The sequence below is a fragment of the Somniosus microcephalus genome, chromosome 12 (assembly GCF_052327205.1).
Source record: "Somniosus microcephalus isolate GS21.2 chromosome 12, FLI_Smic_1.0, whole genome shotgun sequence".
NCBI lineage: Eukaryota > Metazoa > Chordata > Chondrichthyes > Squaliformes > Somniosidae > Somniosus > Somniosus microcephalus.
The window spans coordinates 73,016,316-73,037,914 of NC_140998.1; the positions used below are offsets into that span (position 1 = coordinate 73,016,316).

Consider the following 21,599-nt stretch of genomic DNA (forward strand, 5'->3'; position numbering starts at 1 on the left):
TGTAATCTATTTATTTTGTGGGACTTCTCAACATTAGGACCTTTTCTGTGCACATTCATGATATTTTTTACTTCTGAATTTACACCATAGCAGGAGAACCACAATACGTTAATTAATTTGACCTGTGACTACAAAAGCATTCTTTTGTCTACACTCAGCCCTTTTTCAGTGCAGCTGATCAAAACACTAGTCATTGGCTGGCCAGCACAGTCACAATGGGCCGAATGGCCTCCCTCTGTGCCGTAAGTTTCTATGATTCTATGGCTCTCGTGTTGGCTCAATAGTTTACAGCATGGCCTGGCACAGAGCTACAGACCAGCAAGTTTGATTATTGGCTAGTGAGCAGGAGTAGAAACCGTGACTGATTTCCCCTCCCTCTCCAGGTAATGGGCATTGAGTCTAATTAGATTATCCCCAGTACTACTCTGTCAGCACGCAGCCTTCTCATTCACAGACTCAAAGTCCAGCTTCTGCACCTGGTCTATGCTGAGTTAGTTGATCTCAGCTGAAGCAATGTGAAATTCAGACAGGTTCCCTCTTCTAATCACTATCAAGTGCCTCTTACTGGGAAATGTGCCTGTGTGGACACTGGTGAATTCACTGTCCTGCTCATACTTGAAGAATGGCTGCTTGAATGAAGTAGCAGAGGACTATAAAACTGTACCTAAGCACAGGCCACTATTTAGAAGAGAAAATAACCTATAAAATATTCATGTTTGACCAATCACTTGATCAGAAAGTAGGAGGTTGCATAATATTCTGCAATTATTGACCTAAAATTGAGAAACCAAAAGTCACTATAAACATTATGTATTAGATATCAGATATTTCTATCCTTTATAAATCCAAACAATAGCAGGAATGTCCTCGACTGGTAACCTCCTACTACTTACCGTTAAGGCTCACACATGAATAATGGTCAACTGGGTGAGGTGTTGAAGGGCACCTGTGAAACCATACCCCAATGATGGAATCAAAGCCTTAAGGAGAGCATGTATGGGAGAAGAGGAAAGAAATTAAACCTTTCACTTCTAACACAATAGCCAGGAAAATATCTAATAGTCATTTGAGTTGCTTCATATTGTCTGAAAAATATAACTTTTGTTTTTGTCTGATGTTTGTTTCAGAAGAATGGAAGAAAATGAAAGAGGAATAAGTTGGAGGCATCATCAACTAATTTGGCACTAATTCAAGAATGTGTTTTCTAAAACAGAAATAATGAAACTGTTTAGCTGAACTATTATAGATGTTTTCAAAGTATAGCCAAAGCTTTTGAGAGAGATGAAAATATGCAATATTATTGAATGTACATCATATTTCAGAGTATGTTGGTTAACTTGACATTGTTTTGTTTGTAAAACCATGATTCTCATCTAAAGTAGACAAAAACATTTTTTGGAAATAATGGAAACATTTGAAATGTCTGAGTGGGAATTAGTTAAAGATATGTCAATTGAGTTGTGCTCACATTTCAAATTCAGTGAAATTATGTTACCATCGAGGAGCAACATGTTATATATTCAAATTCCAATACTCTATTGTGGTACTTGAATTATTGTGTTTGACAGTGGCAGGTAGTGGCATCTGTTCCCCTTGCACCAACACTGCATTCATAGTGTAAATGCAGCCTGGTCTGGAATCAGGGCCCAATCTGAGCTAAGATGAGCGAGGCTCCCTGGAAGGTCTTCCCATTCAGTTTCACTTTGGAGTCAACTCGGGCCTTAATATACAATTTATAGTTCACAGGTTTGGGGTTGGTGTAAAGCCGAAACTGCTCCACACTAAGCTCGTAATGTGAATGTACCATAAAAGAGGATGTAAAAATATTTTTCATAGGCTCGATGCAAACTGGAACTAGATAATAAGTCATAATACCAGTTTTATTAATATTCTGGAGTTCTTATTTAGCAAGGTAAGGATTACACAGTGAATAATTAACTGTCAAATGTCCTGTTATACTGGGTCAGAAAAGCTGCGGATACTAACAATTTGAGTGTCTTTTGAAAGAAAGAAAATTAATAATCCAATATCAGCTGTAAAACCTTTATTTAGTTACTGTTCATTCTGAAACTCATTTTGATCTTTTAAGTATTAAATTGTTACAATAAATTATCAATTTAAAAGTTTGTTTTTTAATTTTTAGACAACAGTTGTCTGTTATCCTCCAAGCATAAACTTTGTATATTTTAACAGTGTATTTTTGCCAGAGTTTCTCCGGCATGCCTCAAATAGAGCTGGTCTTGCTTAGCTTAGAAAAAAGGCAGACATGTAGTTGGCATGTTCACCACATGGGTTTTGTAGGTAGCTTGTAAAATGGCAGCTGGCTGCAGATTAGAATATTTCAGGTCAATCTTAATAGAAAAAGGATAAAGTAAAATAAAAATATGGTCACGTAGGAATGACAAAGAAACTTTCAGTTAAATGTTTATAAAGTATATAGCTCTTTACACTTGTACCACATTTCTATATTTGTGTATATATAAGGCACAAATAATGCAGGCTGCTTTCCTGTTAAAAATATATCTCATCTTTATAATAATGCAAATTCCACACCTATAATAAAAAAGTAGAAAATATGTTGGCTCTGTTATTCTGTTACAAACATTAACGAATGAAGGATATAATTTCCAGTAAAGTAAATTGTTCTATTCAAGCATGTGAACTTTGGAAATCTTTTAATTTATTCTAAAAATTGCAAATTATTCCAAAACTAAATGTTATAGTCACTCAAAGATCAAATGAGTAATTACAGAGTATGATTCTGCTGTAAAATTTAAATTGATTGCTTCAAAAAGTTCAAAGATTTATTTTAAGTGATTACTTGCCAAATGCTGCTTTTTTTCTTAGTGAGCTTCAAAGATGGTCTGTCTGAGACATCCAATTTTGAATATGAAAATATATTTATAGAATACAAACATTAGGATCAAAGAGTCAAATATTAATTAACAACAGTATTCTTTATACAGCCGTTTTAATTGATTGTGTCTAACATACAATTCATAGAACATTAACTTCACTTATGGGGTGTAGGAATCGACAGATCCCTAACTGAAGTACTGAGGTCGAGTCAGTCCGATAATAAAACGAAGTTTAATGCAAACTAGAGAACAAACAATGGTATGCAGGAGAAACAATCAACAGGTCTTTTCTTAATGCTGGCTTCACGAGCTCTGAGCTGGGAACCTCCCAGTATGACGTCATCACGTTTCCTGCCGTTCGGGACGTCACATGACCAACATGATGACGTCATCGCGCTGGTTCTGGGACCTACCCAGAGCTGGCTATTTACATACAGTAAACAACTTAGGTGCTGTAGCACTCTTGTTAAAGGCAGTTATACAGTTATACAGGAGTCCCTTGGTGGCTTTGCCACAGGGGCAAATTTTATGATTTAGCACTCTTAGTGCAGAGCGCAACTCATTGGAAATGAATATCAAGAATTTGGGCTTGGAGGTCAGTGCACCTAACTCACAGCCTGCACAATTTTCCATCTATTAAGATGCAAATCAATAGATGGAAAACGTGTGGGCTGTGAATTCATTGCATAGACCTTTACACCCAAATTCTTGATACGCATTACCATCATGAAAAGATCTGTGCTGGGAGTGCTAAATCATAAAATGTAACCCCCGTGCAGGTGTGGGTAATGGTGGAACATAATTTTGATAATACGATGTGTATGTCAAACACCAGTCTACTGCACAGTGCCTAATCATACTCATTTAAGCATATTGGCCCTGAATTTCACCAAGGTTATCCCATTCTCCTACCATAACAGCCACTTATGTTGTTTCTTTGGGGCTCCACCAATCTCCCACCAAAGTTATGGCAGGAAATCAGGAGAACCTCTGTAGAAATTTAGGGCCATAGTTTTTTCAAAAGCCAATTTCTTTCCTGTTTTGTAAAATGTTTTTTATGGTATATAGTTATGCTTTCCTTACCTCTCTTCCTTTTCGCTGTTAAAATGCTTGGCTTTTGTTTATTTAATTAGACATCTCCAATTGAACGAGACATCTCCAATTGAATTAGTGCCAGTCTTGGCTCAGTAGTAGCAGGCTCAGGGAAGAGGTAAAGAGAGGAAGATGTCTTCTATGTTATCATCACTGTTATAGCAATGACTGCTGCTGCCCTAGGGAAGGAAGTGGGGTGGAGAGCATCTTGGGAGTGAGTGAGAGTGGCAAGGACTCCAGTATCACCACAACCTGCAGCATTTAGGGACTTCTAGGGTGTCAGCCTTGGCTCAGTGGTAACACTCTTGCCTCTGAGTCAAAAGGTCGTGGGTTCAACCCCACTCGAGACTTGAGCACAGAATGTAAGCTGACACTTCAATACAGTACTGAGGGAGTGCTGCAATATCAAAGGTGCTGTTTTTCAGAATATGGTTACACTGGGGGAGGTCCAGAGATCTAGCAGCACTGAGGGGAGGTTTCAATGTCTGACAGTGGCGTCAGGATTTGTAGCACTGGAGGGGGGCTCGAGAAGCAGTGAGGAATCTCAAGATATGACACCATTGTGCGGGTAGGTAACAAAGTTTGGAGTACTACAGGCTAGGGTGTGTCAAATCTGTAAGGGATGGTCTGGGGTCCCAGGGTCTGGTAGCACTGAGGAGCAATTCCCAAATCTGATAGTACTGGGGATGGAACTTCTGTATTGGGAAATATTAAGGGAACCCAGAATCTGAGAACACTGGGACAGATGTCCTAGACTTTGGGAGAACTGGGATCACTAGGAGGTGCTACTGTGGTGTGGGGCCACTGGGGGATGGGATAATAGGGTCCAGGAGCACGTTTAAGTGCAGTCCATGATGCAGTAGCATTCAGTTAAGAACCACGATGTGGCAACACTGAGGGCCATTTGATACAAGTTTAAATCCATAGAGAATGCTGTGAAATTCTTCAAACTAAAAATATTCAGAATGCACATCTGTGGTTGGTAACTCCCTTTAACTGTTCTGTCGAGAAAATCTCCAGTAGAAGCCCAGGCTTTTGAGACAAGCTCAGGCTTAAGATTTTTTATCATGTAGGGTATAATGAGTGTACATGTTAGTTCCATGGGGCTGTCACAGTAAAGCCAGTTGAGCCTCAATGTATTAATGAGTCACATTAAATGACCATCACAGTTCCACCTACAGGCACAATACCGATGGCCTGTTGCTGCCACTCAACATTTCTGATATATATTAGATATTCAACACATGTTCAGTCTACTATTAGCAAATCGTTCAGTTCTGGAAAGCACATTTAATGCTCAAGGTTAGCGCGATATTGCACCTGCTTTAACATTTCTCTGGCACCTGCTTTGACATTTCTCTGGCAATTACATTTTGTTCTGCAACAAATACCATCTTTAACTTGTAAACATGGCTCTATAACATCATCTAATTTGAGATTTGGCCATAATATTTAGCAACTGTGAACAGAGTCAAATAAATGCACTTCCACTGCTGTTCAAATTGCAATTTACATTTTGTGCACATGGTTCTGTTGTTCGGTCCTGTGGCTCAATCATGAAAGGTATCTCTCCATCCATCCATCCATTCATCCATCCATCCACCATGACACCCTGATGCCAAAAAGAACTAGCCAGAAAAACATAAGCCACAGTATGTGAGTAATGTTAATGTATACATTATACAGAATATCACAAGCTCCAGTGTATTCCAAGACAAAAACAGATCTCGGGGATGAGATAACATTAACATAGTGATGAAGCTCCCAACTATGACTTATGGGCCTAGAAATTGGCCTGAGGCGTCCAAGCGGTGCAAAGTTCGCCTGGGCGCTGGAATTTGCGCCGCAATCGCCGCAAATTCAGTTGAAGTGCACCTAGAGGGCGATGGGGCGCGGCTCGAGGCGCTCCGTGTCCCTCTTAGGGCACTGAAAGTGAATTTCGCAGCGGTACTGCAGGCCTTCCTCCCACTGTTAAGGGGGAGGGGCCTGCAACAGCACGAGCCCCAATCGCGAGTGACGGCAAAAGAGCCCGGCACCGAGGAGAAGTGCTGGGCTCTCGGGAAACAGCCGGCAATGCCGCGGGGGGGGGGAGACCAGGAGGCCGGGGACGGAGGTTCTGGCAGGCGGCCGCCCCGCACCTCCACCTTAACTTGCGCCTCTGCCGGCGCAGCAAGGCCCCATGAACCGGGCGCAGGTAGCGAACAGCGCTACAGTAGCGTTCGCTACCAAATATCGCGATCGGTGCACGAATGGGGCGCTGCGCACACCGATGACGTCATCGGTGGCGGCGCAGCGCAAAAGGCTAGCGCCACCATTAGCGCCCCTGCTGAATATCGCGGGAGGCGCAGCCAGTGGCGCTACAGCCACTGACTGCCTCTAGGCGCTAACAGGTGGCGCTACTCACCCAATTTCTCCCCCATGGTGTTATCTCGGCTCTTCTATGTACAGCCTTATACACTACTTATTGTGAGCCCCAAAATGGCATTTATCACGAACAAATTGATTACCAGATTTTGTTGATTAAAAAGAAACCTGCAGATTTTTTTTCCTATTTATTCATGGGATGTGGGCATCTAATGCCCATTCCTAATTGCCCTTGAGAAGGTGGTGGTGAGCCGCTTTCTTGAACCACTGCAGTCCATGAGGTGAAGGTACTCCCACAGTGCTGTTAGGGAGGGAGTTCCAGAATTTTGACCCAATGATGATGAAGGAACGAACAGTGATATATTTCCAGGTCAGGATGGTGTGTCACTTGGAGGGAAACTTGGAGGTGGTGGTGTTCCCATGCGCCTGCTGCCCTTGTCCTTCTAGGTGGAAGAGGTCGCGGGTTTGGGAGGTGCTGTCGAAGAAGCCTTGGTGAGTTGCTGCAGTGCATCTTGTAGATGGTTCACACTGCAGCCACGGTACGCATGTGGTGGAGGGAGTGCCAAAAGCAGGCTGCTTTGTTCTGGATGGTGTCGGGCTTCTTGAGTGTTGTTGGAGCTGCACTCATCCAGGCAGTGGCGAGTATTCCATCACACTCCTGACTTGTGCCTTGTAGATGGTGGAAAGGCTTTGATTAGTCAGAAGGTGAGACACTTGCTGCAGAATACCCAGCCTCTGACATGCTCTTGTAGCCACAGTATTTATGTGGCTGGTCCAGTTAAGTTTCTGGTCAATAGTGAATCCAAGGATGTTGATGGTGGGAGATTTGGTGATGGTAATCCCGTTGAATGTCAAGGGACAGTGGTTAGACTCTCTCTCTTGTTGGAGCTAGTCATTGCCGGGCTCATGTGGCACAAATGTTAATTGCCACTTATCAGCCCAAGCCAGAATGTCATCCAGGCCTTGCTGCATGTGGGCACGGACTCCTTTATTATCTGAGGAGTTGCGAATGGAACTGAACGCTGTGCAATCGTCAGCAAACATCCCCACTGCTGACCTTATGATGGAGGGAAGGTCATTGATGAAACAGCTGAAGATGGTTGGACATGGACGCTGCCCTGAGGAACTCCTTCTGTGATGTCCTGGGGCTGAGATAAATGGCCTCCAACAACTACAACCATCTTCCTTTGTGCCAGGTAGAACTCCAGTCAGTGGAGAGTTTTCCCCCTGATTCCCATTGACTTCAATTTTCCTAGGGCTCCTTGATGCTACACTCAGTCAACTACTGCCTTGGTAATGGTTGATGGGTGTTTTTGTGACTGGAAGGCTATTTCCAGTGGGGTTCCGCAGGGCTCAGTACTAGGTCCCTTGCTTTTTGTGGTATATATCAATGATCTAGACTTGAATATAGGGGGTATGATTAAGAAGTTTGCAGATGATACTAAAATCGGCTGTGTGATTGATACTGAAGAAGGAAGCTGTAGACTGCAGGAAGATATCAATAAATTGGTCAGGTGGGCAGAACAGTGGCAAATGGAATTCAATCCGGAGAAGTGTGAGGTAATGCATTTGGGGAGCGCTTACAAGGAAAGGGAATACACATTAAATGGTAGGATACTGAGTAGTGTAGAGGAACAAAGGGACCTTGGAGTATATGTCCACAGATCCCTGAAGGTAGCAGGCCAGGTAGATAAGGTGGTTAAGAAGGCATACAGAATGCTTGGCTTTATTAGCCGTGGCATAGAATACAAGAGCAGGGGGGGTTATGCTTCAACTGTATAAAACACTAGTTAGGCCTCAGCTAGAGTACTGCATGCAGTTCTGGTCACCACATTACAGGAAAGATGTGATTGCACTAGAGAGGGTACAGAGGAAATTTACAAGGATGTTGCTGGGAGTAGAGAATCTTAGCTATAAGGAAAGACTGGATAGACTGGGTTTGTTTTCCTTGGAACAGAGGAGGCTGAGGGGAGACCTTATTGAGGTGTATAAAATTATGAGGGGCCTAGATAAAGTGGATAGAAAGGACCTAATTCCCTTAGCAGAGGGTCAAATACCGGGGGGCACAGATTTAAAGTAATTGGTGGAAGGTTTAGAGGGGATTTGAGGGGAAATGTCTTCACCCAGAGGGTTGTGGGGGTCTGGAACTCACTGCCTGAAAGGGTGGTAGAGGCAGAAACCCTAACCACATTTAAAAAGTACTTGGATGTGCACTTGGGATGCTGTAACCTGCAGGGCTACGGACCAAGAGATGGGAAGTGGGATTAGGCTGGATAGCTCTTTGTTGGACACGATGGGCCGAAATGGCCTCCTTCTGTGTTGTAACTTTCTATGATTTTATGATTCTATGATATCAAGGACAGTCACTCTCACCTCACCTCTGGAATTCAGCTCCTTTGTCCATGTTTGGACCAAGGTTGTAGTTGTGAAGTATGTGTCTATACTTAATCCAATAATGAAGAGACAGCTTGGAAGATTCAACGTAGGTCTTTACTTAATACCAACAGGCGGGAACTGAGGGGAGATCAGTACCCACAGTAGTATTTATACCCCTATGGCCAGGAGTGGTACTACAGTATCACTACGCCCTACAAAGTAGTGCTGCCCTGGCCATAGGTTTAAAGTAACATACCTATTACATACACAACAGTAGTGAGGTCGGGAGCCGAGTGGTCTTGGCAGAACCCAAACTGAGCATCGATGAGCAGGTTATTTGTGGGTAAATGTCACTTGATACCGCTGTCGATGACACCTTCCATTACTTTGCTGATGATTAAGCGTAGACTGGTAGGGCTGTAATTGGCCTGATTGGATTTGTCCTGCTTTTTGTGGACAGGACATACCTGGGCAATCTTCCACATTGTCAGGTAGATGCCAGTGCTGTAGCTGTACTGGAACAGCTTGGCTAGAGATGTGGCTAGAGAGCACAAGTCTTCAGTGTTGGATCCGTGATTCAGACGATATGCTGTTATTAAATAACCACACGGATGCAGTACATCAACAATAAACAGGTCTTTACTGGAGGAGGGTAGTCTCAAGACTGGGGGTACAGAGGCATGCGCAAAGCTTATATACCAGTGTGGTCACTGCCGGTACTACAGTATACAGGAGCTGTAAAAGTAGTTCTGACTTAAAGGCACATACACTACAATTCCTCCCCTTTTAGATTAGTAGTACCCCTAATATTCAAATAACAATTAACATTTCAACATGTATATTAAGCAACAAAAGTCCATTTATAGATTCAGTCTTTGGGGCTGCTTCCTGACCCTTTCGGGATAGTGCCTTTCCGGAGGTTCTTGTTCTTGGTGCAGAGGCGATTCTGACCCCTTTTCATCGGGTAGTTCATCGGGTTCCACTGCTACTGGGTCTGAAGTAGATGCTACCGGTATGTCGGGTTCATCCCCAGGTACTCGAGACATGGGGTTGACGCGTTCCTGTGACGTTAAGATCTGATCGACGTGGCGTCTCACAATGTTCTCCCCGACATCCACTGTGTACATTAATGGCCCCTGCCTTGTACATATCATTCCGGGTTGCCATTTCTCTGTTCGATAGTCACGGGCCAAGACTGGTTGCCCTACATTGTTGGCTTCTCATTCATGTGCTGGAATTGTTTGTCCTCAACATTTCTTCGCACATTTGGTCTGAGCAAGTCCAGACGAGATCTCAACCTTCGGTTAAAGAACATCATGGCCAGGGTCTGATTGGTAACTGCATGTGTCGCGTTTTGGTAGGCTAATAAGAAATTGTCCATCTTATGCTGTAGTGGAATTTCATCGTCGCACATGGCCTTTATCGCCTTCTTAAAGGTTTGTACGAACCTCTCAGCCAATCCATTTGTGGCTGGATGATACGGGGCGGATATGTAATGTCTTACCCCATTCCTTCTCATAAATATTTGGAACTTGTCGGACACAAACTGTGGTCCATTATCAGAGCAAATCTGCTCTGGCAACCCGTTTCTGGTAAATATGGTCTGTAGGACTGCAATCGTTTTCTCTGTAGTGGTTGAAGACATTTTTATCACCTCAGGCCACTTTGACTGAGCATCCACTGCTATTAAGAACATTGAGTCCATGAATGGACCAGCGAAATCAATATGCACCCGTTGCCATGGAGAGGAGGGCCACTCCCATGGGTGTAGAGGGGCATGTGGTGGTGCATTTTGGACCTTCTGGCATCCTAAGCAGCTGTTAGTTAGGTCTTCGATTTGTTGATCAATTCCCGGCCACCACACATAAGCCCTAGCAAGGCTTTTCATTTTCACTCCCCCCAGATGACCTTCATGTAGCTCATTTAGCACTCTCTCCCTTAACTTGGGTGGAATCACCACTCGGGATCCACACATCACTGTCCCCTGGCATACTGACAGCTGTTCTCTTCTGGATGAGAATGCTGGCAACAATGAGTCGCCATGTGTTGGCCGTCCCCTCACCGTCAATTCATATACCCGCGACAGCATCGGATCATTGCGGGTCTCCTTCTCTATATCCGCGTTTGTTACTGGCAATCGTTCAATTATTGACGAATAAAATATCTCGATAGGGTCCACTGCTGGTGCTTCCTCCACAATAGGCAGTGGCAGGCACGATATCCCATCAGCGTTCCCATGCTGTTTCGTGCCTTTATATATTCTATTTCATATTGATTCGCCCCTAGAAACAGGGACCATCTTTGTAACCGCTGTGCAGTCATCACTGGAACGCCCCTCTTAGGATTAAAGATGGAGACAAGTGGTTGGTGGTCAGTCAGCAAGGTGAACTTCTGCCCATGCAGATAGTGGTTGAATTTTTTTACTCCCCATACTAGGCTGAGGGCCTCCCTGTCAATCTGGGCATAGTTGCGCTCGGCTGAGGTTAGTGACCGAGACGCAAAGGCTACTGGCCTCTCCAACCCATCTTGGAATTTGTGCGACAGCACCGCTCCAATACCATAGGGTGATGTATCAAATGCCAAACGAATTGGTAGTGCTGGGTTGAAATGGGCCAACACCTCTTTTGATGTGATCAATTCTTTACACTTCTGGAAAGCTCGTCTACGTTCGTCATCCCACTTCCATGGTACCCCTGTTTGCAGTAGGGTGTTCAGTGGGTGTAATACCGTAGACAAATTTGGTAAGAACTTGTGGTAGTAGTTTACCAGCCCGAGGAACGACCTCAGTTGTGACACATTTTCCGGTGCTGGAGCCTTGACTACTGCCTCAATCTTGTCAGGGGACTTATGTAACCCCTCTTCATCGATGACGTGGCCACAATACGAGATCTGTTTCTGGAAAAACTCGCACTTGTGGCGATTAGCTCGTAGCCCATACTCCTTTAATCTGGTGAGCACCTTCTCCAAGTTAGCGAGGTGATCACCGTCATTTTCGCCCGTGACCAAGATGTTGTCCAAATAACACTGGGTCCCTGGAATCCCTTGCAGGACTTGATCCATTTCCCTTTGCCAAATAGCCAGAGCTGATGCTACTCCAAACACCAGCCGGTTGTATTGATAGAGACCTTTATGAGTGTTGATCGTAAGGTATTGTTTCGAAGCTTCTTCTACCTCCATTTGCAAGTACGCCTGGGCTAGATCAATTTTAGTGAAGCGTTTACCTCCAGATAGCGAGGCGAAAATATCCTCAATTCGTGGAAGCGGATATTGTATCGTGTGAAGGACTGGGTTCACTGTCACCTTAAAATCCCCACAGATGTGGACCTTCTTTGGTTCCCCAGGCGTATTACTCAACGACCTCTTCATTACAGGAACGATGGGTGTAGCCCACTCGCTCCAGTCCACTTTGGACAGTACTCCTGAACGTTCCAACCCTTCCAGCTCTGCTTCAACAGCTGGTCTGATCGCAAAAGGCACTGGTCTGGCCTTAAGAAACTTTGGGCTTGCATTTTCCTCTATTTTAATCGTTGCTGTTATGCCTTTTAGTGTTCCGAGTCCCTCCTGGAACACTTCGTTTGCGTCAGTTAGCATTTTTGACAGTCATCCAGGTGTGACGTCATCATCCTTTTTGGCCTCAACCTTCAGTGCCTGTATGGAATGCCAATCTAATTGTATCTTCCGGATCCATTCATGTCCTAGCAGTGGTGGTCCTCCATCTGGCAATACATATATATCCATTTTAGGTATTTCCTGGCCTTTATATGTCACTTTCACCCTTATTTTTCCTTTGGGGTAGACTTTTTGCCCCGTATACGTCTTCAAGACAATCTCTGTAGCTTTCAAGGGTATGTGTGAAAATAGCCGCTTGTAGTCTCTTTGATTTATGACTGTTAGAGCTGACCCTGTGTCCAATTCCATTTTCACTTGGACTCCGTCTATCTTGAGTGTAACCCAGATAGTCTGGTGATCCTCCATTTCGGTTACCTTATGTAATTTCAGACAACCCAGCTCCTTGCTTCCGGAGTCTGTGTCACTTTTCTGTTCGTCTGAACCACTGTCCATCACCTGGTGTACCTTTTTGTACTTCTCCTCTGGAGATTTCTTACTGTTGGTTTTCTTCCCAAACCTGCAGACTCTTGCTATGTGTCCTGCTTTCCCACACTACCTGCACACTTGGTCCTTGAACCAACAACCTTTCTGGTCATGTGTTGTTCTGCCGCAGCGATAGCACTTCCCTGTTCCATAGGACATTTCATTGGTGCCATATTCTTGCGGTCTCCGTTGTATCTCTGCAGCGCCCCTTGCGGCTGCTTCGTGTGATACTGCCATACTGAAAGCTTTGTCCAGCGTAAGATCCTTTTCCGACAGAAGCCGTTTCTGGGTTCCTTCACTCTGTAGCCCACACACAAACTTGTCCCTTAACGTATCTGCTAGTCCTGCTCCAAACTGGCAGTGTTTCGATAGCTTGCGCAGTTCCGTTAGGTACTCAGCATTGCTTTCGTCTTTGCGTTGGTTCCTTTTATAGAACTTAAATCGTTCTGCTATCAGCAGCGGTGTGGGGTTTAAGTGGTCCTGTAGGATTTCTACTATGCTTCCAAAATTCTTGTTCACCGGCTTCTCTGGGGTTATTAGATTTCGCAGTAACCCATAAGTTTTTGCACCCATGGAATTTAACAGAACCAGTGCTTTATTAGCATCTGGCACTTCATTTGCCCTGCAGTACACCTCAATACGTTCCACATATGTCGCCCAATCTTCGACTTCATTGTCGAACATAGAGATACTGCCACTCTTCGGCATCCTTGGGTGTGAGTTCCCTGTCAAAAATGGCACCTCCCGCGCTTCCCCTTCTTCTCCGCTGGCACAAAATGGCGTCTCCTGCGCTTTCCTTCCTTCATCTCCGCGGCTCAATGGCGTCTCCCGCGCTCCCCTTTCTTCGCGCCGCGGACCCTGTTCAGCCCGTGAGCCCTGGCTGTGCTCTGCGCGTTCTTCTTTTTATATTTTTCGATGCCGCTCAGTCTAGAACCCGGCTGTTTCTTTACCCTCTCTCTCTCCGGTTTGTTTTCTTTTTCTCGACGCTGCTCGGTGTTCAACCCCCGGCTGTGCCCTGCGCTCTTCACCCTTTGTCTTACCCCGTCGATGCTGCTCGGCTTTCTCTCTGCCGTCGGTTGGCTCCAGCCGCCGCTGGTTGGGAAGGGTCTGCGCTGGACCTGTCGTCGGTCTCTTGCTGCTCGTCGTGGCTGGGGAACCAAGCCCGGCTCTCCTGCGAAGTTCAATCTCTGCCTGCCGGCTGGGCGGTTGCTCGTGGTCGACGCCCGTGTTCCTGGCCTCGACTATTTTTTTCTTTTTTTTTATGTTGCAGGTAGATTCGAATCGACACTCGTCGCCACTGTTGGATCAGTGATTCAGGCGATATGTTGTTGTTAAATAACCACACGGATGCAGTACATCAACAATAAACAGGTCTTTACTGGAGGAGGGTAGTCTCAAGACTGGGGGTACAGAGGCATGCGCAAAGCTTATATACTGGTGTGGTCACTGCCGGTACTACAGTATACAGGAGCTGTAAAAGTAGTTCTGACTTAAAGGCACATACACTACATTCAGCACGACAGCAGGGATGTTGTCGGGGCCCATAGCCTTTGTTGTATCCAGTGCGCTCAGCCATTTCTTGATATCACATGGAGTGAATCAAATTGGCTGAAGATTGGCTTCTGTGATGGTGGGGACCTTTGGAGGAAGCCGAGATGGATCATCCACTTGGCACGTCTGGCTGAAGCTGGTTGTGAAAGCTTCAGCCTTGTCTTTTGCACTCGTGCTGGGCTCCGCCATCATTGAGGATGGGGATATTCATGCAGCCTCATCCTCCCGTTAGTTGTTTAATAGTCCACCACCATTCATGACTGGATTTGAGAGGAATACAGAGCTTTGATCTGATCTGTTGGTTGTTGGCTCATTTAGCTCTGTCTATAGCATGCTGCTTCCGCTGTTTAGCATGCATGTAATCCTGTGTTGTAGCTTCACCAGGTTGGCACTTCATTTTTAGGTGCGCCTGGTGCTGCTCCTGGTATGCTTTTCTGCACTCCTCATTGAATGCTGTCATGGACAGATGCATCTGTGACAGGTAGATTGGTCAGAGCGAGGTCAAGTTGCTTTTTCCCTCGTGTTGGTTCTCTCACCACCTGCTGCAGGCCCTGTCTGGCAGCTATATCCTTCAGAACTCAGCCAGCTCATTCAGTAGTGGTGCTACCAAGCCACTCTTGGTGATGGACATTGAAGTCCCCCACCCAGGGTATGTTCTGTGCCCTTGTTATCCTCAGTGCTTCTTCCAAGTGGTGTTCAACATGGAGGAATACTGATTCATCAGCTGAGAGAGAGCAGTAGGTAGTAATCAGCAAGAGATTTCCACTGCCTTCACTTAAAGCTCTTAGTTTTTGAGCAGAATTTTTCCTTTGTTCATTGATCTTTGTTATAGGTTGTCATCATGTTCCTTTACCAGCTTAAAATACCAATTTTATTAGATATACACTAGTCAATTTCCCATGGCGTTGCACGTGGAAAGTTAGGACCAAATGTAGTCTTCTTGTGAAGCAGGGTTAGAGACCGGGAAATAATTGGACCAGGGTGCGCAGATATAATTCAGTCCCCATTTTAAAGACATGCATCCTCTCCTTTCTATATTTCCATAAGAATTCCTATCCATTAATAATAGAAACTGCCTATGTAAACTTGTCACACTGCAATTATACTCTCCTGCCTGTGGCAGTGCTGAAGGGTGGGTGTACTTACAGTTTGAAAAGTTTACAAAGGCAGTTTCTATTAGGAGATAGAAATTTATAATGGAAAACATTGACAAGAAATGAGCAAATTCGTATAATTTTTAATATCCTTCTTCTTCTTAGGCAGTCCCTCGGAACCAAGGATGACTTGCTTCCACATTAAAAATGACTGATGAGTCCAATGCGGGACCTACAGTCTCTGTCACAGGTGGGGCAGACGGTGGTTGAAGGGGCGGGCGGGTGGGGTGCTTGTGTTGACGTGCGCTCCTTCCGTTGTTTGCGCTTGGCTTCCGCTTGCTCCCGGCGAAGAGACTCGAGGTGTTCGGCGTCTTCCCGGGTGCTTCTCCTCCACTTTGTGCGGTCTTGGGCCAGGGATTCCCAGGTGTCGATGGGGATGTTACACTTTTTCAAGGAGGCTTTGAGGGTGTCCTTGAAGTGTTTCCTCTGCCCACCTGGGGCTCTCTTGCCGTGCCGGAGCTCCGAGTAGAGCGCTTGTTTTGGGAGTCTCGTATCGGGCATGCGGACAATGTAACCCATCCATCAGAGCTGATTGAGCATGGTCAAAGCTTCGATGCTGGGGATGTTGGCCTGAGCAAGAACACAGACGTTGGTGCGCCTATCCTACCAATGGATTTGCAGGATCTTGTAGAGGCAGCGTTGGTGGTACCTCTCCAGTGCTTTGAGGTGCCTGCTGTACATGGTCCATGTCTCTGAGGCATACAGCAGGGCGGGTATCACTGCTGCTCTGTAGACCATGAGCTTAGTGCCGGTTTGAGGTCCTGGTCTTCAAACACTCTCTTCCTCAGGTGACCGAAGGTTGCACTGGCACACTGAAGGTGGTGTTGGACTTCGTCGTCGACGTCTGCCCTTGTTGACAGTATGCTCCCGAGGTATGGAAAGTGGTCCACGTTGTCCAAGGCCTTGTCGTGGATTTTGATAATTGGGGGGCAGTACTGTGTGGTGGGGGCAGGTTGGCAGAGGACCTTTGTCTTACGGATGTTTAGTGTAAGGCCCTGCTCTCGTACGCTTCGGTGAAGGTGTTGACGATGGTTTGGAGTTCGACCTCCGTGTGAGTGCAGACGCAAGCGTCGTCTGCATACTGTAATTCGATGACAGAGGATGGGACGACCTTAGATCTGGACTGGAGGCGACGGAGGTTGAACAGTTTCCCGTTTGTTCTGTAAATTAGCTCCACTCCAGTGGGGAGCTTACTGAGGGTGAGATGGAGCATTGCAGCAAGGAAGATCGAGAAGCGTGTTGGTGCGATGACACAGCCTTGCTTGACCCCGGTTCGTACGTGAATTGGGTCTGTGGTGGAACCGTTGGTCAGGATCACGGCTTGCATGTCGTCGTGAAGCAGGCAGAGGATGGTGACAAACTTTTGAGGGCGGCCGAATTTGAGGAGGACACTCCATAATCCCTCACGGTTGACAGTGTCAAAGGCCTTTGTGAGATCAAGGCTGTTCCCTGCATTTCTCAAATAATTGACGTGCGGTGTAGATCATGTCCATTGTGCCCCTTAGTGGGCGGAATCCGCATTGCGACTCTGGGAGGAGCTCTTTGGCCACTGGGAGGAGGCAATTGAGGAGGATTCTTGCGATGACTTTCCCTGTGGCAGACAGCAGGGAAACTCCTCTGTAATTACCGCAATCGGACTTGTCACCTTTCTTGAAGATGGTCACAATTACAGCGTCTCTGAGATCCCCTGGCATGCTCTCCTCCTTCCAGATAAGAGAAATTAGCTCATGAATTCGCACCAGTAGTGCTTCTCCGCCATGCTTTAGTGCCTCGGCGGGGATTCCATCTGCCCCTGAGGCCTTGTTGTTCTTCAGTTGTCAGATGGCCTTTTCAACCTCATGCTGGGCTGGGGTTGTGCTGAGATGGTGGCGGGTAGCATGCTGCGGGATGGAGTTGAGGACACTCGCATCGAAGACAGAGTTGCGGTTAAGGACTCGACTCGAATTTTTTATATATTACTGCAATAACATCTTGTATTTAAGCAACTTTAACATAGAAAAATCCTTATTAGATCTCCCATGGCATTGCTCATGATGATTCAAAAGGTTTGCTGTTTTATAACAGTAGATTGTTTATACCAGGTAGGGGATAACATCAGAACTCTTAATTCTAGTGACTGAATAAGTCAAATTCAATTTTTAAAAATGTATTCTACAAGTTTAAAGCCTTTGCTCTTTCCGCTAGGACGTGTCTCCCATCCCAGTTCATTTGGAGCCCGTCCCATCGGTACAGCTCCTTCCTGTCCCAGAATGGTGCCAGTGTCCCATGAAAAGTAACCCCTCTTTCCCACACCAGCCCTGTAGCCACATGTTAATTCTCCTGATCTGTCTGCTTCTATGCCAATTTGCACATGGCTTGGGCAATAATCCAGAGATTATTACCCTAATCCCTGATACTGTTTCAGCAGGACCTTCTCCCTGTTCCTACCTATGTCGTTTGTTCCAACATGGACCACGACAACTGGATTTACCCCCTCCCTTGCTATGTTCCTATCCAGCCGCCATGAGGTATCCCTTACCCTGACACCAGGTAGGCAACACACTGTTCGGGATTCTCATTCTTGGCTGCAGAGGACGCTATCTATCCCCCTAATTATAGAATCCCATATCACTACCACATTCCTATTCTGCTCTTCCCCTCTTTGGACAGCCTTCTGAGCCACAGTGCTTTGGTCTGCACTGTGGCTGTCCTCCCTGCAGTCTTTCTCCTTGTCCTCACAAGTAGCGAGTACATCGTACCTGTTGGATAGGACCAGTGCCTGTGGGACCTCCTTCTCAACCCCATCTAAATCCCTGCTACCCGGCTCCCTAACAGTCCTGAACCTCGGCTTTCCTCTGGGGATTGACTGTATTCTGGATAAAACTGTCCAGAAATTCCTCCCACTCCCTTATGTGTTGGAGTGTCTCCAACTCGCACTTCAGCTCAATGAGTCTGAGCCGGAGAGATTCGAGATGGAGACATCTCCTGCAGACGTGTTTGCTCGGGACAGTCTCGCTGTCCACAAACTCCCACATACTGCAGTCCAGACACACAACCTGCCCTGCCATATCTTAGTCTAGCCTTATTTTATTTATTTAATTAGTTAAAGTCTTTATTCAATGATTATTTATAGTTATATTAATTAGTTTAACTAGTTAATCTATAAATTTAATACAGTATGTTATAGTTTCCCGGTCCTAGATTAAACCACTGTCCTAGGTTAGAGAGCAAAAAAACGTTAATACTCCCCAACCAATCACCTATCTGCAGTCCTTTGACATCATGCCTTGATTTTTCTTTGCTCTCTCATCTTCTCTCCCGCTCCTTTTATCCCCGCCGCTCTCGCTGATCCCGCTCGCACTCTGGTCTCGGGCCTCGGGTCGCCGCTCCTTTTATCACCGCCGGTCTCGCTGATCCCGCTCGCGCTCTGGTCTCTGGCCTCGGGTCGCCGCTCCTTTTATCACCGCCACTCTCGCTGATCCCGCTCGCGCTCTGGTCTCTGGCCTCGGGTCGCCGCTCCTTTTATCACCGCCACTCTCGCTGGTTCCGCTCACGCTCTGGTCTCGGGCCTCGGGTCGCCGCTCCTTTAATCCCCACCGCTCTCGCCGGTTCCGCTCACGCTCTGGTCTCGGGTCGCCGCTCCTTTTATCCCCGCCGCTCTCACTGATCCCGCTCGCGCTCTGGTCTCTGGCCTCGGGTCGCCGCTCCTTTTATCACCGCCACTCTCGCTGATCCCGCTCGCGCTCTGGTCTCTGGCCTCGGGTCGCCGCTCCTTTTATCACCGCCACTCTCGCTGGTTCCGCTCACGCTCTGGTCTCGGGCCTCGGGTCGCCGCTCCTTTAATCCCCACCGCTCTCGCCGGTTCCGCTCACGCTCTGGTCTCGGGCCTCGGGTCGCCGCTCCTTTTATCACCGCCGCTCTCGCTGGTTCCGCTCGCGCAGTGTCTCTGGCCTCGGGTCGCCGCTCCTTTTATCACCGCCACTCTCGCTGGTTCCGCTCACGCTCTGGTCTCGGGCCTCGGGTCGCCGCTCCTTTAATCCCCACCGCTCTCGCCGGTTCCGCTCATGCTCTGGTCTCAGGCCTTGTGTCGCTGCTCCTTTTATCCCCGCCGCTCTCGCTGGTTCCGCTCGCGCTCTGGTCTCGGGCCTTGGGTCGCCGCTCCCTTTATCCCCGCCGCTCTCGCTGATCCTGCTCGCGCTCTGGCCTCGGGCCTCGGGTCGCCGCTCCTTTTATCCCCGCCGCTTTTGCTGGTTCCGCTCGTGCTCTGGTCTCGGGCCTCGGGTCGCCGCTCCTTTTATCACTGCCGCTCTCGCTGATCCCGCTCGCGCTCTGGTCTCGGGCCTCGGGTCGCCGCTCCTTTTATCCCCACCGCTCTCGCCGGTTCCGCTCACGCTCTGGTCTCGGGCCTCGGGTCGCCGCTCCTTTTATCTCCGCCGCTTTCGCTGATCCCGCTCGCGCTCTGGTCTCGGGCCTCGGGTCGCCGCTCCTTTTATCCCCACCGCTCTCGCCGGTTCCGCTCACGCTCTGGTCTCGGGCCTCGGGTCGCCGCTCCTTTTATCACCGCCGCTCTCGCTGATCCCGCTCGCGCTCTGGTCTCTGGCCTCGGGTCGCTGCTCCTTTTATCACCGCCACTCTCGCTGGTTCCGCTCACGCTCTGGTCTCGGGCCTCGGGTCGCCGCTCCTTTAATCCCCACCGCTCTCGCCGGTTCCGCTCGCGCTCTGGTCTCGGGCCTCGGGTCGCCGCTCCTTTTATCCCCGCCACTCTCGCTGATCCCGCTCGCGCTCTGGCCTCGGGCCTCAGGTCACCGCTCCTTTTATCGCCGCCGCTCTCGCCAGTTCCGCTCACGCTCTCGGGCTTCGGGTCACCGCTCCTTTTATCCCCGCCGCTCTCGCTGATCCCGCTCTCGCTCTGGTCTCGGGCCGCCGCTCCTTTTATCACCGCCGCTCTTGCTGATCCCGCTCGCACTCTGGTCTCGGGCCTCGGGTCGCCGCCCCTTTTATCCCCGCCACTCTCGCTGGTCCCGCTCGCGCTCTGGTCTCTGGCCTCGGGTCCCCGCTCCTTTTATCCCCGCCGCTCTCGCTCTGGTCTCGGGCCTCGGGTCGCCGCTCCTATTATCCCCGCCGCTCTCGCTGATCCTGCTCGCGCTCTGGTCTCGGGCCTCGGGTCACCGCTCCTTTTATCCCCGCCGCTCTCGCTGGTTCCGCTCGCGCTCTGGTCTCGGGCCTCGGGTCACCGCTCCTTTTATCCCCGCCGCTCTCGCTGGTTCCACTCGTGCTTTGGTCTCGGGCTTCGGGTCGCTGCTCCTTTTATCCCCGCTGCTCGCGCTCTGGTCTCTGGCCTCGGGCCGCCACTCCTTTTATCTCCGCCGCTCTCGCCGGTTCCGTTCACGTTCTGGCCTCAGGCCTCGGGTCACCGCTCCTTTTATCACCGCCGCTCTCACCGGTTCCGCTCGCGCTCTGGCCTCGGGTCGCCGCTCCTTTTATCCCCGCCGCTCTCGCCGGTTCCGCTCGTGCTCTGGTCTCGGGCCACCGCTCCTTTTATCACCGCCGCTCTCGCTGGTCCAGCTCACGCTCTGGTCTCGGGCCTCGGGTCACCGCTCCTTTTATCACCGCCGCTCTCACTGGTTCCACTCTCGCTCTGGTCTCGGGCCTCGGGTCACCGCTCCTTTCATCCCCACCGCTCTCGCCAGTCCCGCTCACGTTCTGGTCTCGGGCCTCGGGTCACCGCTCCTTTTATCCCCGCCGCTCTCGCCGGTTCCGCTCGTGCTCTGGTCTCGGGCCTCGGGTCGCCGCTCCTTTTATCACCGCCGCTCTCACTGATCCCGCTCGCGCTCTGGGCTCTGGCCTCGGGTCGCCGCTCCTTTTAGCACCGCCGCTCTCGCCAGTTCCGCTCGCGCTCTGGTCTCGGGTCACAGCTCCTTTTATCCCCACCACTCTCGCCGATCCCGCTCGCGTTCTGGTTTCGGGCCTCGGGTCGCCGCTCCTTTTATCCCTGCCGCTCTCGCTGATCCCGCTTGTGCTCTGGTCACGGGCCTCGGGTCACCGCTCCTTTTATCACCACCGCTCTCGCTGACCCCGCTCGCGCTCTGGCCTCGGGCCTCGGGTCACCGCTCCTTTTATCACCGCCACTCTC

At 48.3% G+C, this 21,599-nt stretch overlaps 1 protein-coding gene across 1 annotated transcript in view; it reads left to right on the forward strand.

Annotated features, from left to right (window-relative positions):
* Nucleotides 1–2,435, forward strand: part of LOC147109297 (inverted formin-2-like) — a 94,388-nt gene extending 91,953 nt beyond the window's left edge. The window contains exon 23 of the mRNA XM_086003104.1: nt 1,128–2,435. The gene's annotated coding sequence lies outside the window, so the exon portion shown is untranslated. The remainder of the gene's footprint in view (nt 1–1,127) is intronic.
* The last annotated feature ends 19,164 nt before the right edge of the window (nt 2,436–21,599 follow it).